Source organism: Patagioenas fasciata, chromosome 1, assembly GCF_037038585.1.
Source record: "Patagioenas fasciata isolate bPatFas1 chromosome 1, bPatFas1.hap1, whole genome shotgun sequence".
NCBI classification, from domain to species: domain Eukaryota; kingdom Metazoa; phylum Chordata; class Aves; order Columbiformes; family Columbidae; genus Patagioenas; species Patagioenas fasciata.
This window is the reverse complement of record NC_092520.1, coordinates 181,127,838-181,143,030: the sequence shown is the minus strand read 5'-3', so window position 1 is coordinate 181,143,030 and position 15,193 is coordinate 181,127,838. Positions and strand designations below refer to the sequence as shown.

The 15,193-nt window shown below is 40.8% G+C and overlaps 1 protein-coding gene across 4 annotated transcripts in view; it reads left to right on the top strand.

The window, feature by feature from the left end:
• Positions 1-13,182: 13,182 nt before the first annotated feature.
• The window catches only part of SLC16A7 (solute carrier family 16 member 7), a 77,818-nt gene continuing 75,807 nt past the window's right edge, over positions 13,183-15,193 (top strand). For 2 of the 4 annotated variants that reach the window (XM_071802734.1, XM_071802733.1), the window contains exon 1: positions 13,183-13,294. The gene's annotated coding sequence lies outside the window, so the exon portion shown is untranslated. Of the gene's footprint in view, positions 13,295-13,547; positions 13,794-15,193 lie in introns of those variants that run through there. The other 2 variants (XM_071802730.1, XM_065838718.2) reach the window with 1 other exon arrangement.

The following is a 15,193-nucleotide window of genomic DNA, read 5'->3' as shown; positions in this document are numbered from 1 at the left end:
TAGAATAGCTCCAGGGAATAGGGAACTCAGCACTGAAAAAGATCACAGTTATATTCTTGGTTTGCATAGGAAGTTCAAAGAAAAAAAAAAAAAAAAGTGCTGTGAGGGAATCTTCCTGGCCTCTGCAAATGCAGAAAAGGATTATCAGCTTTGGAGGGAGCAGCTATTTATTTTTGGCATATTTTTCAAATGTGCTTCAAAAACAGTTTTGTGTATGAGTCACCTCAAGACTATTATTAAATCAAGTGTTGACTACCATTGTGAATGACCTTAATCAAGAACCAGCATAAACTCCATATATTAATGAAGATGCTTGTATTCATACACTTCTTAACAGACAGGATGATCTAACTACATAGTCCAGTGAAGAAAAATATTTCACTCTCAAATTTAGATCCTAAGTGTTTTCAGTGAATAAGTTTTATCCTTTCTTGATTCAATAAGCAGCTAATAGGACATTAATTACAGGGAGCAACTTGAAGCTTGAAAAAATAAAAAGCCAAATCTTGTAAGTCAGAGCTTAATTTAAAAAGAGCTTTACCGAAATAAGGAAAATATGTGAATAAGGAGAGAGTGAGCAGAAACCTTGGATATGGTTGATATTGTACCCCTTTTGAGTATAAAGAGACCATGACACGTATCAGAGAGGAAAAGTTCTGAAATGCATCAATATGAAGTGAGGAACTGTGGGAAGAAAATACCAAGGAACTCTGGGAATACATGTGTATTCTAATATAGATGTCTACATCTTCAAAGTTATTATAACAACATAGTCAGGAATAGCAAGAGATTGAACTTGATTGCCAAAGTTACCTCGTTTCCTTTAATTTGACTTAATCTAGACTCTAATTCCATCTAGAAACTTTAAACCATTGGGTTATGGAAAACCACCTATTCTTAATTTTCTGTGCAGATGTGTGTAGCATAGGTGGGACAGAGAGAAGTGAGAGTTTTGTATTAAGTAGGTACTGATGAGGCAGGAAATAGGATCTGCTGTAATTCTGACTGACATCCCTTTACTCAGTCTATGAAATACACCAAGAGACATGATAAAGAAAAAAAGGCTGGCAAAAATAGAGTCAGAGAAGTCACTGAGGTCCATGAGCAGAGGACTGGAGGAAGTGATTGCCATGCTACCATATTGCCCTTATTCATGCAGTCATGTTACAAATTTGCAATGCATCAGCATCTTAACTTTTTTTTTTTCCTCTGAATACGCATTTATACATTTCAGTTCTTTAAGTCCAAAAAGTTTAGTTCTGTAACTCCAACATTTGGTGCGTTTGAGTAACGAGAAATAGTTCTTCTCCCCTTTCCTCTAACTGCAGTAATTTGGTAACACGATGCAAAATGAAACCTACCCCATATCAAAAACCCTCATTGTGCCAAGTGTTCCCACTGGTATCCTTTAATTCTGCTCCATCCTAATCCATTGAAGGACTGCAGCTAAGGCTGTTATCAGATGAGCAGAGATGAGCAGAGATTATGATGTTGATGATGATTTGACAAAGTATAAATTCCACAAAAAAATACTTTTGCAGTCAATTCAAAATTGTGTGAGTGCAAGCCAAATGTGTTCATTACCAGAATTTTTAAAATTTCATTACACATAAATGTAGAACTATCATTATGCCTGCTTCATCTAGTGCTCCAGACACTCATACAAAATTTGGCAGTCCCTGCTTAAATTCCCACTAAATTCCCAACTTTCCACCAGATCCTAGGTGAGTATCGTAACTTTAGAGTACAAAGCAGAAAGGAGAGATCACATTTATGTTTTAATATTGTTTTGTATTAGTGCTTATAAAACCAGTGGCTCTTACATTGTTCCCTGAACCCAGTGATGATGTCTTACACAAAAACGGAGTACCTCCAACATACACATATCCTATCCAGAGATTTCCCAGTGTTTACGTATTCCACACCCTGCCTCTCAGGGTGCTTGTCTGAACTCAGATCTGTTCTCTTTCTGATTGAGGGTAGCAATATGAAAGAGTTTATTTCATATTTTAAATTAATACTTTCTCCCAAGGCTATAGATATTCTGAGGGTGATAGAAAATAGAAGACTTATGCTACTTCTGCTAGGATTGTTTTTCTCTTCACAAAACCATTCACGTCTTGGCAATTAGGATTAGAGGAATTTAAGATTTGATTATGACAAGGTGAACTAAAAACTAAATCTAGGCTGCACAATGCAGGCAGACATTCCAACTCTTCAGCAGAAAGAAAAACATGGCTTTCTCCAGCAGCTTTGTCTGGATCTAGTCCATCTTCTCCTTCACTATTTCTTACCTGTGTTCCAAGAAAATTGTTTGTGCAAGGCCATACAATACTTCAGTCTCAAATGAACTGATTCTTTTTTCATTGATCTGGGACCTAAAGGAAGGGGGGAGGAGGGGGGGGAAGAGAAACACAAACACAAAACACTGGCTTCTCAGAATAAAAATTATTTCTATTGCTTAATTCAGAAGTGAAATTGAAAAATCAATTCTTTGCAAAGCCTTAAAACATAATCAGTCTCATTGACATAAATGTGAAGTACACAAGTGAATTGAAAACTATATTCCTCTATTATTGCTGAGATCTGTCACAAGTAATTTTAAAATCACTTATTGATCTTTCATTATTAAGATTTAGAAAAGCACTCATTTGCTAATCTAGGCACTTCTTAATTCACAATAAAAACTACCATAACACCACCAAAATGAAACACTCAGACAAACACTAATAAATTATGTCAAATATTACCCCAACATAGAGAGAACTGTTCCCTACTGGAACATTTGGTGGGCTTTTTTATTTGTTTGGTTTTGTTTCGGTTTGTTTGTTTGTTTGGATTCTTTTTCACTTTTTTTAAGCCACTCTATCTTCATTCCTTTCATTCAGGATATTGACAGGAATGTATGACAAAGAACTAAACAAACAGTTTTCTAGGATGTAAAATTAATTGTCTACTCACACATGCATAACAAAACATGAGTGTTGGTTTATAAACAAGTCAGTCTCACTGTGGTTGCTCAAAAAAATTCTACAATTTTAAAATTCTCACTAAGAAATAAATGGATAATGAACTCATTATACACACATCCCATTTGGTCCCCTTTGAAAATAATTCCTTATTATATTTGTTAATTCTAAATTATCAGTATCACTACAAGAAGACTGGTAGCTAGGGATTTTTAATGAATGATACTTCTTTTAGTATGTTTTTGTAACTATGGTTAGCTAAGTATTTGATTAAGGCTGTAAGAAACCAAGAATATAGTTTTCACATATGGGAGAAAAAATTCAACACCAATATTTCCTCTCAAAGCAGAAAGTAGCTAAGCATCAAATATTTCTACCTGTGCCAAGCCTGATACAGCTGGCAAAGGCATGTTGCATGCAGGAGAAAAATATCTTCTCCACGAATACCACAGATCAGCTGCCAGTTATGTGCAGGTCTGTAGTAGCTGCACTGCTGGCCTGGGTTCATCAGCTGTAGCTTTGGACTTGTCAGCACATAAAACATCCCTGGTCCTGCAGAGCTTTATGGAGGTTCAAGCCATCTGTAAGTACATTCTTTATACCTTACACAAAATATGAGCACAGCATAATTACACCATTTTTTCACTTCTATTGGATATTACAGCCATGCTACAAGATCTATTCAAAGCACACTTTTCAAGTAATAGTCCATATGGAGTACATAAAAGTAGTAACCTGCAGTTAAAGTATAGTAAACTGACCAATGAAGTTTTAAGTCTGTATGTTTAGGGGCATAAATTGATGGACTGTCAGAACTAGGATGAATCTTTTCTTACTACATCTAAAGTAAAATCAGGAAAGGCAACACAATCCTTGTCTTCTCCATCCTTGTAATCACTCAGTGTTGCAGAATATAGGAGAAAGTCGGGGAGTCTCAAAATTCATAAGTTCTCATCCATAACTTAATGGATTTTTTATTATTATTTTCTTCAGGTTAACTGATAATGTGCTTATCTAGTACATAACTATCAGCCAAAATTGGAAGCCTGGGATAAGTCATTATACTACAGGATGCAAACAGTGTGGATATAATGAACTATTGAGCAGTCAAAAATCAGCTAAAAGCAGTACGATAAATCCACTGATAAATTTTTCCTTCAAAAAGGAACTTTAGATTTTTAAACCGCAAATGTTTACATCTGTACTAACACCCTGGGTTGTCTTTGTAGTCAATAGAGACAAATGGACAGTTCCAGAACACAAATCCTCTGGCCCATTTAGACTTTTTTTATTAAATTAAATGTGTCCTTCAGATGCCTACTTATAACCACCAAGAATAAGGGTAGCCTAGATGCTTAGCTCCTATATAGCTGTTACATTACAAGAGTTCCATTTAGTCATATGAATCTCACATAAGGTAACTTAAATCCAAAATGTGTCTGGCAGAGGCTCCTCCACACAACTGAACTCTTTAATGTGCAGTGTTTGGGACCTTGCTGACCCTTTCTATGACCTTCCTGCACTCACAGAACACTACAAGCATTTTGGAAGGGACTGCTGGATCTCACTGTATCTGTCAACACAACTGATTCCTTTCTGAAGGATAAAGGATAGGAACAGTGGCTTGCAATCCTAGGTTACAGGTCATCTTACCCGTTCTTTGCCCTCAGCCTAAACCAGGTATGTTTTCTTTCAGATAGATATAAATATATTTTTACATCAAAGTTGTTAAAAGGTTTTATGAATTATTACTGAGAAAAAATAACCACACTAGGGAACTCTGATGTCTGTGCTGTTCAGCTACTTCAGATTTGTGGTATAGGCTCTTGAGAAAAAAAATCCTGACAAAGCTGTATGCAAAAGCTTTGGTCATTCTAATTGCAGTAATTGTAAAATGTTCCTACATTCCTTTTTATGGCCATGCTGATTTTATATGAAACCTCTATCTATTGTTCCAGTGATTTGTATGAAACAGAAATATCTGTAGATCTATCTGTTTAATGTGCAGGCTAATGGGAGCTACAGGGTATTAGTCTGCCCTTGATTCACTGTCTTCTTTCAATGATCCAGCTCTCTGTGCAGCCTATTAGTCTACTAATGAGTCAAACCAAGTATACAGGCACTACTTCCAGACTTGCTAGAATTTGTTTGCATCTCCCTGGTTTTCGTCAATGTCAAAGTGCTATCCACAGCATCAAGCTATTCTATTTTAAGAAGTACTTTGAGAAAGGATGCCCTTATCAGGAAAGGTTTTTAGATTTAAAAGGAAAAAAATATACATAGTATACAGCACACATGAATTAAAACTTAATGATGAATAATTCTATTGACAGAACATGTAAGGGGTGGTTTCATATCTGATACTACAGTTCTATGGCATATTGTCATAATGGAAAACTGAAAATATCTAGAGGACTCATTCTCACATCATCTTTATCCATGGCTAATCCAAACTAGCTGAATATGTCCTACACAGAACAATGGGGAGGGTCACAAACAGCTATGGATTCTCTGCAGGTACCTTTCTGTGCTGCATTTTTTATCCTCCTGTTTGAGCTGTTGCCTCGTTTTCAATTCCCAGGCCTTTGTGTCCTGCAATTATTTGGTAAAGCATTAAAATGTTTTATAAATAGGATAGGAAAAGCGACCTTTTCATCCAGTGGAGATAGATACACATAGTGTATAGATTATATTTGAAAAATGCACTTTCAGAGAGAAACACTGCTTTCAAAAATAGCTTTTTCTTGTTCAAACAACAATTAAAGTACACAAGACACAGTGTACCATCATGAAGAGTGGGCTATTTGGGATACTAAAACCAATATATCAGTGCTCACATACTCTTATTCCCAGCCAAAGAAGGACAGCTAGAATTATCTTTGCATAAACTAAAATGTGCCTGTGAAGACATGGCCTTTCTTTGATGACTCAGTATATGACTTATTTAATGGCAAAAATTGTTTATGCCATACCTAGTCTATACAATTTTTAGAACTTTTGTTTCAAAAGCTAGTGTTTTTTAAATACTTTGGTTGTGAGAATTTCTATTTGAAAAGTTGCATGAGAAGTTCTAAGGCCTTTGTTATTAGCTAGCTGTTGTAATTCTTGTTACAGCATGTAAGGTTCTTCTATAGCTTGTTTGTTCCGTATTAGAGCAGTTAATAGCTGAGATTTAAGTCCTCCTCCTTTTAGCCTCATCTACATCTGTTCAGAAACACTGGCTGGCTGCCACTGCTCTGCAGCTGTCTAGGTTCTGTCTCTAAAGTTGTCCTGGGTCAGTAGCCACCATGCGTAACCTTAGTCCAACTATAATTTGGATTGTGTCCTTTGTTATTGCTTTCCAATTTATTTGATGGTTGCATTCAAACTTGCTCTCTGCTATATTAGCCAGGGATCTTCAGATTAACCCAATGCTCTAAAACAAAACAGGTTGATGGTGGTATGGGAAGTAAAAATCTTTAGGCTAAGGGACAAATGACTTCCCTTTCCCCAGTATGTACAAAGGAAACAAAAAACTATGTTTACAGCAAAGTATTTTATTCACACAGAACATGTAAGACACACAGACACTGAATTCAGAGTAACCTTCTGCATCAACAAATGCAGTCTCCCATTATTACAGGTTGCCAACTCAAATAATCCTGTTCAGATCTTAAATGTATGTTATAAGCCTGAGAGATTCAAGAACTGACATCATTATATCGATGGATAAAGGCACACAAAGACCACCCAGGACTGTTTTTACTTGGCCAAATACATGTTATATGTTTAGAGTATACAGGTGTATGATGTACACAAATCACAGCAAATGACAGGAAACAATTTGATAATTTCATGGAATCCTAACTTATTTTTGCAAGAAACTCATGAAAGTTATTTTTAATACTTTTGTCAGAAACTTAATGATTACAGTAGAATATTTTTACAGTTTCTGGAAGCTGCATCCTTTAGGGAACAGTGAGACACAGAAACTGACAGTACATTTTACATTATGCCATATTTTTTCTCTGTGCTCAGATGGAGCTTAGAGAACAACCCAGTTCACTCTGAAACATATGCAAAGTAGTTTGTCAGCTGAAAAGGCATGGAGTAGGCTCCATAGATTGCATTGACTCTGTTTAGAACAGGAGTTTACACATATAGCTTACACATGAGCACTTCCATATAGATGTCTAAGGTGTCTTAATTGCCACTGAAGTCTCACCGTGGACCACAATAAACTGCTGCATAATTCAAGCCATTTGGTAAGAAGTGGATATTTCAGTACAAGATATCATGCTTGTTTATCCAAAGACATCACTGGCAATGAGACAATGACTGACAATAAAATGGAAACATGGAGAAAGAAATTTTTATTACTGATTTTTTGGAATGGTCAAAATAGAACAGTGTGATCCCAGGACACCATCAGAAGCTCCAGCAGGTCTAATTGTAAACAGAATAAGAGAGTCACCAAAAATAAGTAAGAGCACATCTGCAAACACATAGTTGCCATACTACAAATCTGTTGGGGAAGACAGCAAAACAGTATTTGGATTAGCAGTCCAAGGCCTTCCCCAAAAAGAGAGTTGAATTCTGCTTCCTCATGTGTGTAGAACCACACACATAAGTATAGTGTGGTTTTCTCTGCAAAAATCTCCCAGCGTTGATTTGTGTGTAGAGAGAGGGGCCTGCCGAGTATGTAGCCCCCAAAACTTAAACATATCACTACATCTGAAAAAAATAAACATAGTACTACATCTGAATTCTTCTATAATTCTTTTGAATTGCAAAGGTACATTTTTGATCTCATCAGTAAAGAAAGTAAATACATGATATACCAAGGATTTTTACTGTTTTGAAGCATGCAAAGCACTAGTAGTCAAAACACACTTCTATTTGTTATGTTTTACCCACTTTGGGAAAATGTGACTATCCCAGAGTAGAGTTCCAAAGAAAATCGTGATTCTATCAAGAAGATATAAAGTCAAGAATTAAAAGTGCTCCATGTACGATTTTGGTACAGTCCTATACTTTCAACCCAATGAATAACAAATGAAACTACCAAAGACGAATTGTGCATTCAATATGCTCACAATATTAAAGATGTTCATGATATTCCATAGGCCAACTCAGGAGTTAGGTTTTCATGTTACCTTGAGTGAAGCATGTGATCCGATTGGAGTATGCTCATTGATGCTTAAGGTTTCTGCAAAACTATCTATTCTTAAGGGCTGTATTCGGACTATTATAGCTGCCAGTGCTACAACAACAGCCTGGCAGCATGATTCATATTTATTGCCTTAGGTATTCCACCTCTCATACAGTCAGTGGGTTAAGTGCCTCCACAAGGAAATTCAGAAACATTAAGGAGGAAGGCTTTTCCTTTTCACTGGGAGTACAGCAAGTAAGTATCTTTGGAAGAGCTCAACCATGATGTTTGTCTGACAGTTACCTAACTCTTGTACCTGCATAGAACAGATACCTTAATTCCCTGAGATTCAAAGCACTGAATTTACTTTTGAGCACAACCAGATAATGAAGGATGCCTCCTTTTATACACAATTAGGGAACGTGACCAGAAAGAGATGCTAAGATCTCACTCTGTTTACACCTCTTATGGAAATACCTGAATCTCAGACAAGTATGTAGCTTGGACTGACCTGAACTATTTATTTGCCACTTTCCCTGTTGAATCTGAATCACAGTGTAGAAAAAGACCAAAACATTCAAGAGATACATGGGAATCTATCACTAGGTTTATACTGCCACAATGGAAAGACAAATCAGACCTCAAAATAGCATAAGGTCATTTTAAACTTCTAATGTATGTAAGCTTTGAAATTTTGGCCTTTTCTTATTTTAGCAATCATAGAATGAGATGTGAAAGGGAAAACACCCTGAGCAATCACTACTTAGAGGCAGAATTTAGAGGCACACAATTAATTCATGTGCAGTGGCATAGTAAAACAATTATTAAAACAATACTTAGAAAATAAAAACATGTACATCTGTTACTTTTTAAGAATTAGAGAGAACTGTTCAAAGGACACACATTATTTATGCAACCAGCAACATGGACATATCTAAATTTTGTTGATGGGCTTTGTGTTAGAGAAGGCTGAGAGGGAATCTTATTTATGTTTATAAATATCTTAAGGGTGGTTGTCAAGAGGATGGGACCAGACTCTTTTCAGTGGTGCTCAACAACAGGATGAGGGGCAACAGGCACAGACTGAAGGACAGCAGATTCCATCTGGATATGAAGAGAAACTTCTTTACTTCGAGTGTGCCAGAGCACTGGAACAGGCTGCCCAGAGAGGTTGTGGGGTCTCCTTTGGAGACATTCAAAACCTGCCTGGACACATTCCTGTATAATCTGCTCTAGGTGAACCTGGTTTAGCAGGTGGGTTGGACTAGATGATCTCCAGAGGTCCCTTCCAACCCCAACCACTCTGTGATTCTTTGAATATGATATGTTGCTTTCCTGCTTGGGACTTTCTTTAATAGGGGTAGCTAATACTCTAAAAATATTTCATATATGTGTCTTGGTTTATGCTCCTTCAGTGTAAATACACAGAATGATTTATAACTTCTGTGGTACAGACAGATTTCTTTAAAGCATGTTTCAAAGCAAATTGAGCAGAAGTTTTGTTTGTTTGTTTTGTTGTGGTTTTAATTTTTTTTTTCCTTTTGTCATTCAACTCCACAGGAATTCATATTTCACTGACATTAGTATGGTCCAGCTGAGTGGGTTAACAAAATAAAGACATGTGTAAGTGGAGGAACTCTATCACTTCTTTAGTTGAAAGATGCCACCGACAGACTTATTTTCTGTGCCCACTCTCACAGAAATATCTCCTGATGCTATCTCCCTACCACCAATATAGTCCTACAACATCTCAGAAAACAGCAAGAAGTGTTATCAAATGGTATCTGTTTCCTTGCATGTTCATGCAAGATTTCACACTTTCCACAGATAGGAATTTGAGAATTATAAGAGTGACATGAAGAGAAAGATGTTTTGTAGGACTGTTTTAATATACAGCTACTAAGAACAACACATTCTTTTACTCATAGACATGGGCCTTTCCCTCTCTTCTCTGTGCTTGTGGTAATGAAAACAGAATGGTTCAGTTATTTCAAGACAAGTAGAAATCACACAAAAAGAAATCACAAGGCCCGCAGATGATCATGAGCAGTATGACAGGAATATTATGTAATGGTTGCACTGGCAGTATAGACACAGCAGCAGGCAGGAGGAGAAGGAGGTGGAACTAGTTTTCTATTCTGGCAACTGTAATTTCATAGAGGGTCATGGTGTCCCTGGGATTTTGGTCAGCTTTCAACAGTGTGATCCTTCTTCACTTCACTGCAATACTGATTTCTATAACCGAATATGTCAAACTGCATTTTCAACAACATCTTGAGTACTACTTCAGAGCTGACAGGCATGAACTGCTACTGTATTTTCAGCAGTATTAGACACAGCACTGATCTGGGAGTTCAGTTCATCAGTGACCTACCTGATTTGTTACCTCCCCTCTAGAAGAGAGGTTTATTATCTCTCCCAGGTTTCCAGATTGCTTTTCCATTATCTATTTATCTTCTACACTTCTACTGACTACCTGCTTCAGCTGATAACTGCCAGCTGCCTCAAATTCTCTGTGATGCCTGATAGAGATCTTTTGCAGTTGAGTCTATTGCTGTAGTTACAACGTCCTGTGTTCTCTGTGTCCCTGGGAGCTGTAAAAGAAAAATAATTTTATTGGGTGAGGAACAGACATGATTGATGCTTATAGAGGAAACTGACCTCAATAGAAAGACATGCCTTGGCTATGTTTTATCATTAGAATTCTACAGTCTAATCATATTCATATGAATTTTATCACAAAAATTGAAGTATACATATCTCTTTCACTTAGAGAACTAGGATTACGATTATAGGCTAGCAGTAGCTATCTGTGTGTGGGAATGAGGGTAGGGTGAGACACAGACTGACAATGATTAGTTGTTGATACAAATCTTACAGAAGCTGGCCTAGGTGATTTACCAATGTAATTCTAATGATAATACCCTGTGTATTTGTTAGAGATGAAAAGCATGCACACCACACCATGGACGTGTTGCATGTGGACATCAGAGAAGTTTGAATTGTGTATTTATGGTACAGCAGTAAGTCCAGAAAACAAAAGAAAACAAAGTAACATAATCAGAATGTAATCTTATGTAGGCCAGAATGACACAAAATTTAACTTTAATTATTTTACATCTTCCTTTGAAAATCATTTTCCTATCATTCTATAAAAAAATACATAAACTTTAATATTTCACTGTAAAATACAATGTAGCCATGCTTTGCATTTTACAGGAACTGTCTGAGGTCCAATGTGGCCTACGATATGGAAGAGAGCTTAACACTGTCAAGTATGCAACTTTGATTTCAGTACTAGCAGCTTCTCTGTGAAAGACCTTGCATCAGATTTCATCCTAATTTACACATTTTTAATCCTGTAATTGTCGGCCTGTCTGGAAGTGACAGTGAGTTTGACCCTGGGCATCTGTACCCAAGCCCCCTTTGTATGCCCAAGTTCACTGCTTAGTGTTTGCTCTTCTCTCCACTTGGCTCAGGGGACCTCTCTTGAGAACTTGTTGGTCTTTCAAGGCCAGTAGTGCAACCTGTTGCCAGGACAGATGCTGTGACTGCTGGGATGCTGGGCACAGGGTCCCTTCATGCACTTGCACAAGAGATGACTGACACCACTACCCAAATTAATGCAAATGTGACTTCCACAAGCTTCTCTGGCAGTCACCAAGGATGTTTGCTCCTAAAAATGTCCCTGGACTCAGGTACGTAACTCAAGTATTACTTAGTGTATGTGACGTAATGACTCCAAACTTTTCAGTCTGTTTCAGGAATAAAAGTATTTGTTGTGTCTCCTGATGAATTACTTACTGCTCCTTACAACTACAGTGCCAGGATCTGCGCAGAGACTGTAGCGACCTGGCTGCTTTACAAACACATGACAAAGTATTCTCTCCTGAATTTGAATAACTTGCAGTAGAAGCAGATGACACACAAATTATAACAATAGTATCCTTGAGAAAGAAGGAATGATAAAATGTTACATTACTGAGCTTTCTGGGTCTGTGTCTTATGGTTTAATGATTAAAAACATAGAACAATTCCTAACACTTCTCACACAAAAGCAAACAGATTCATATGCAAAGGAATTTGTGCTTCAAGATGGCAGTCCTCTGTGAATGGATTCTGTGATGCGTAACAGGTATTGCCACACATGCTGCAGCTTTTTTTTTGGGCTGCCATGTCTTTTTCCAGATAATTTTTCAAACTTTTTGTTTGCTGTGTCTGATGCTAGTTAGGGGATTCAAATGTTATTAATGGAAAATAAATAGACAACCCTAACAAGTCCTTCCCTCCTTCACTAACAGTTCAGCAAACTGGAATACCCCCAACTACAATACAAGTTCTCTCTCTCCCTGCCCTTACACAGGCAGTCTCAGTTCCTAATATGTATGTGAAGATCCTATTCATAAAGCCCTCACTAAACAAATAACATGCAATAAATTTTAAAATAAAAAATAATCCCATGTTAATCACATTTACTTTTGTACACATTTTGCAACATAATGTCAACAACTGTGATTACTCCAGCCTCTTCACAGTACTTCAAATGTTGCACATTATGTGCAACTTTTACCCGTGAGGATAGACATTTTGATAAAGGCTTTAATTATGCAACTATATTATTATGTTCTCTTTCCCTACAGGATTTTAGGCTTAAGGACAGAACTTTTGGAGAATTCAGTGGCCACTTTCATAAATACGTTAATGATATATACAAAACAGTTATTGCAACCTTTTTTTTTCTTTTTAATGGTAGAAAAAAGGAGGCAAAGGAAGAGATGACCAAGATTTTAATCAACAACAATCATTGCTGACTTGTCAAATTTAAGTTCCTGCTTCAGAAGACAAATTTCCCGCACAATACCCACTGATTTATTTTTTTTTTTATTGATACAACCACAATGATGCGACTTTATGCAACCTTTTCGTGGAATCGTGAGGGCAAACAGTCTTACAACATGAAATACTTCGCAAACTCAGCTCTGAAAAGGAGGAGAACGGGGTGGGGCCCGGGATGGGTGGGTGGACACGTCTTGTGCTGCGAGAAACGAGGTGAAGAGCGCGACACGCGGCCGGTGGGGCTCTCTGCTCCCCTCTCCTCCCCGGCGAGCGCACGCTGCCGCGGCCGCGCCTCCGAGCGAGGGTGGGTGCGCCCTCGGCTGCTTCGGAACCCGCTGCGGCAGCGCCGAGCCGGCAGGTAGGCGGGGAGGCCGCAAGCGGGGGGGCTCACGCCTCGCCCTGGCGGGCGCGGGGACCCGCTACTGCCCGCCTACAGCCTACAGCCCCCAGCCCAGTCCGACCCAGCCCGGCCCAACGCGGCGCAGCCCGGCGCAGAGCGTCCCACCTCCCGCTCTGGCTCCGTCTCTGCGGGCCGGGCGCCGCGCCCCCGCCAACCCCGCGGAGCCGGGTTGGGCAGCCCGGGAGGCGTCTCCTCCGCAGCCCCCGCCCCCCCCCCGCCCGTGCTGAAGCGCCTCGGCCGCTCCCCGGCAGCACCCCCGGGACAGCGGCGCCCCGTCGGCCCCGCAGCAGCACCCGGGCCTCCCTCTCTGCCGCCCGGCCCGGGCTCTCCCGCCGCTGCTCTGCTGCCGAGGATACCTCATGGGAAATAAATAAATTAATTACCCCACTCGCCCCCGCGGCAGGGAGAGAAGCCGGCGGCGGCCGCGGGATTAGATCCGGCCCAAGCTAGAGACCAGGTAACGTAACCTACCCACTAGGAGGGAGGAGGAGGAGCAGCGTGGCCGCTGAGGTCGCCCCCGCAGGGGAGGGCTCCGGGGGACGGAGAAGTGGCTGCCGCAGCCGGGGCGTGCTGGCATGGTCCCCGGCTGGTTGCGTGAGGGCAGCTGCCCCCGCGCTGTGCGCGCAGCACTGTCACTGACACACACGAGCCACCGCCCACGCAGGTATGGGTGGATGAATGGATGGACGGACGGACGGACGCCGCATGGGGCGCAGCCGCCGCCCCTCGCGGGCGCTGTCCCTGTCGGGGTCTGTCCCCCGGTACCAAAGCAGCCACTGCAGGGAGACGACGCAATCCCCGCCGGCCCTGCAGCCAGCGGCTTCCCCGCTGCCATGTGGGCGTCCGGCTTTGACAGAAGAGTAAGGAGGCGGGCGGCGGGGCCGAGCCGAGACCACAGCTTTGGGGGGAAGCGGCGCGATCCCGCCCCCGAACCGCTGCGCGCATCTCAGCGGTGTGGCGAGCTGGGGCGCAGGGGCCGCCTCCCGCCGCATCCCCGGGTGCTGAGGCACCGCCCGCCCCGAGCAGAGCCACGGCCCGGGGCGCCTACGCCCCGGGGGCAGCTCCGCTGGGAAATGTGGGCGGGGAGCAGCAGCGGCGCCAGCAGCGAAGCGAGGACCGTGCTGCCGCTCTTGCCGTCATCAGAAACGGGCCTGCAAGAAGCGCTGATGTCACAGTTCTGTGGTCAGGATGACCTTGGGGAACGTGGGTCTGGATGGACCCTTTGGTGCACATGCCAGCTGCAGCACCTGCTACTCTGTTCTGGGCTGCTGTGAGCCCGACAATGCTGGCATTATCATCTGCAAACATTGCTGGCTTTAGTTAGTGATTGTGTACTCCTTGTGTAACTGGTACCAGAGGAGGGAAAATATTGCTTCTCCATCATTCTCTTTACTTGACCTCTGCTATCACACAGTGGATTCAAGGTCCTTGAAGGGAATGGTTTGAGCAGCCTCCTTGGCAAGGAGCAATCATCCCAAGAGAAAAGGGGTTTTCTGTGCCCATGCAGACCCCTGTGCCCTGGGTTTGTAGTTGTTGAAGTGGCCCCTACAAGACACTGAAGCAAGGAAACAGTCTTAGAAGAGGCTGAGAAGTTACCCTGTTCACATTTCAGAGATCAGAGTGTCCCTGGCTACTCCTGGGAGGGGATGTTACCTCTTAGTCCTACAGGGTTGCAGGACTGACACAGGTCCTCCAGTGCTTTTCCAGACAGGTGGACAGGAAAACAAAGAAAAAATTAATTTAATTTAAAGAAGAGTCTTACCGAAATTATTATTGAAAGCTGTTTGGGGAAAGAGAAACTGATGGAAGCTAATGCCTCATGGAAGTGTCCTTTCCTGTTTCATTGGTCTCTATAAT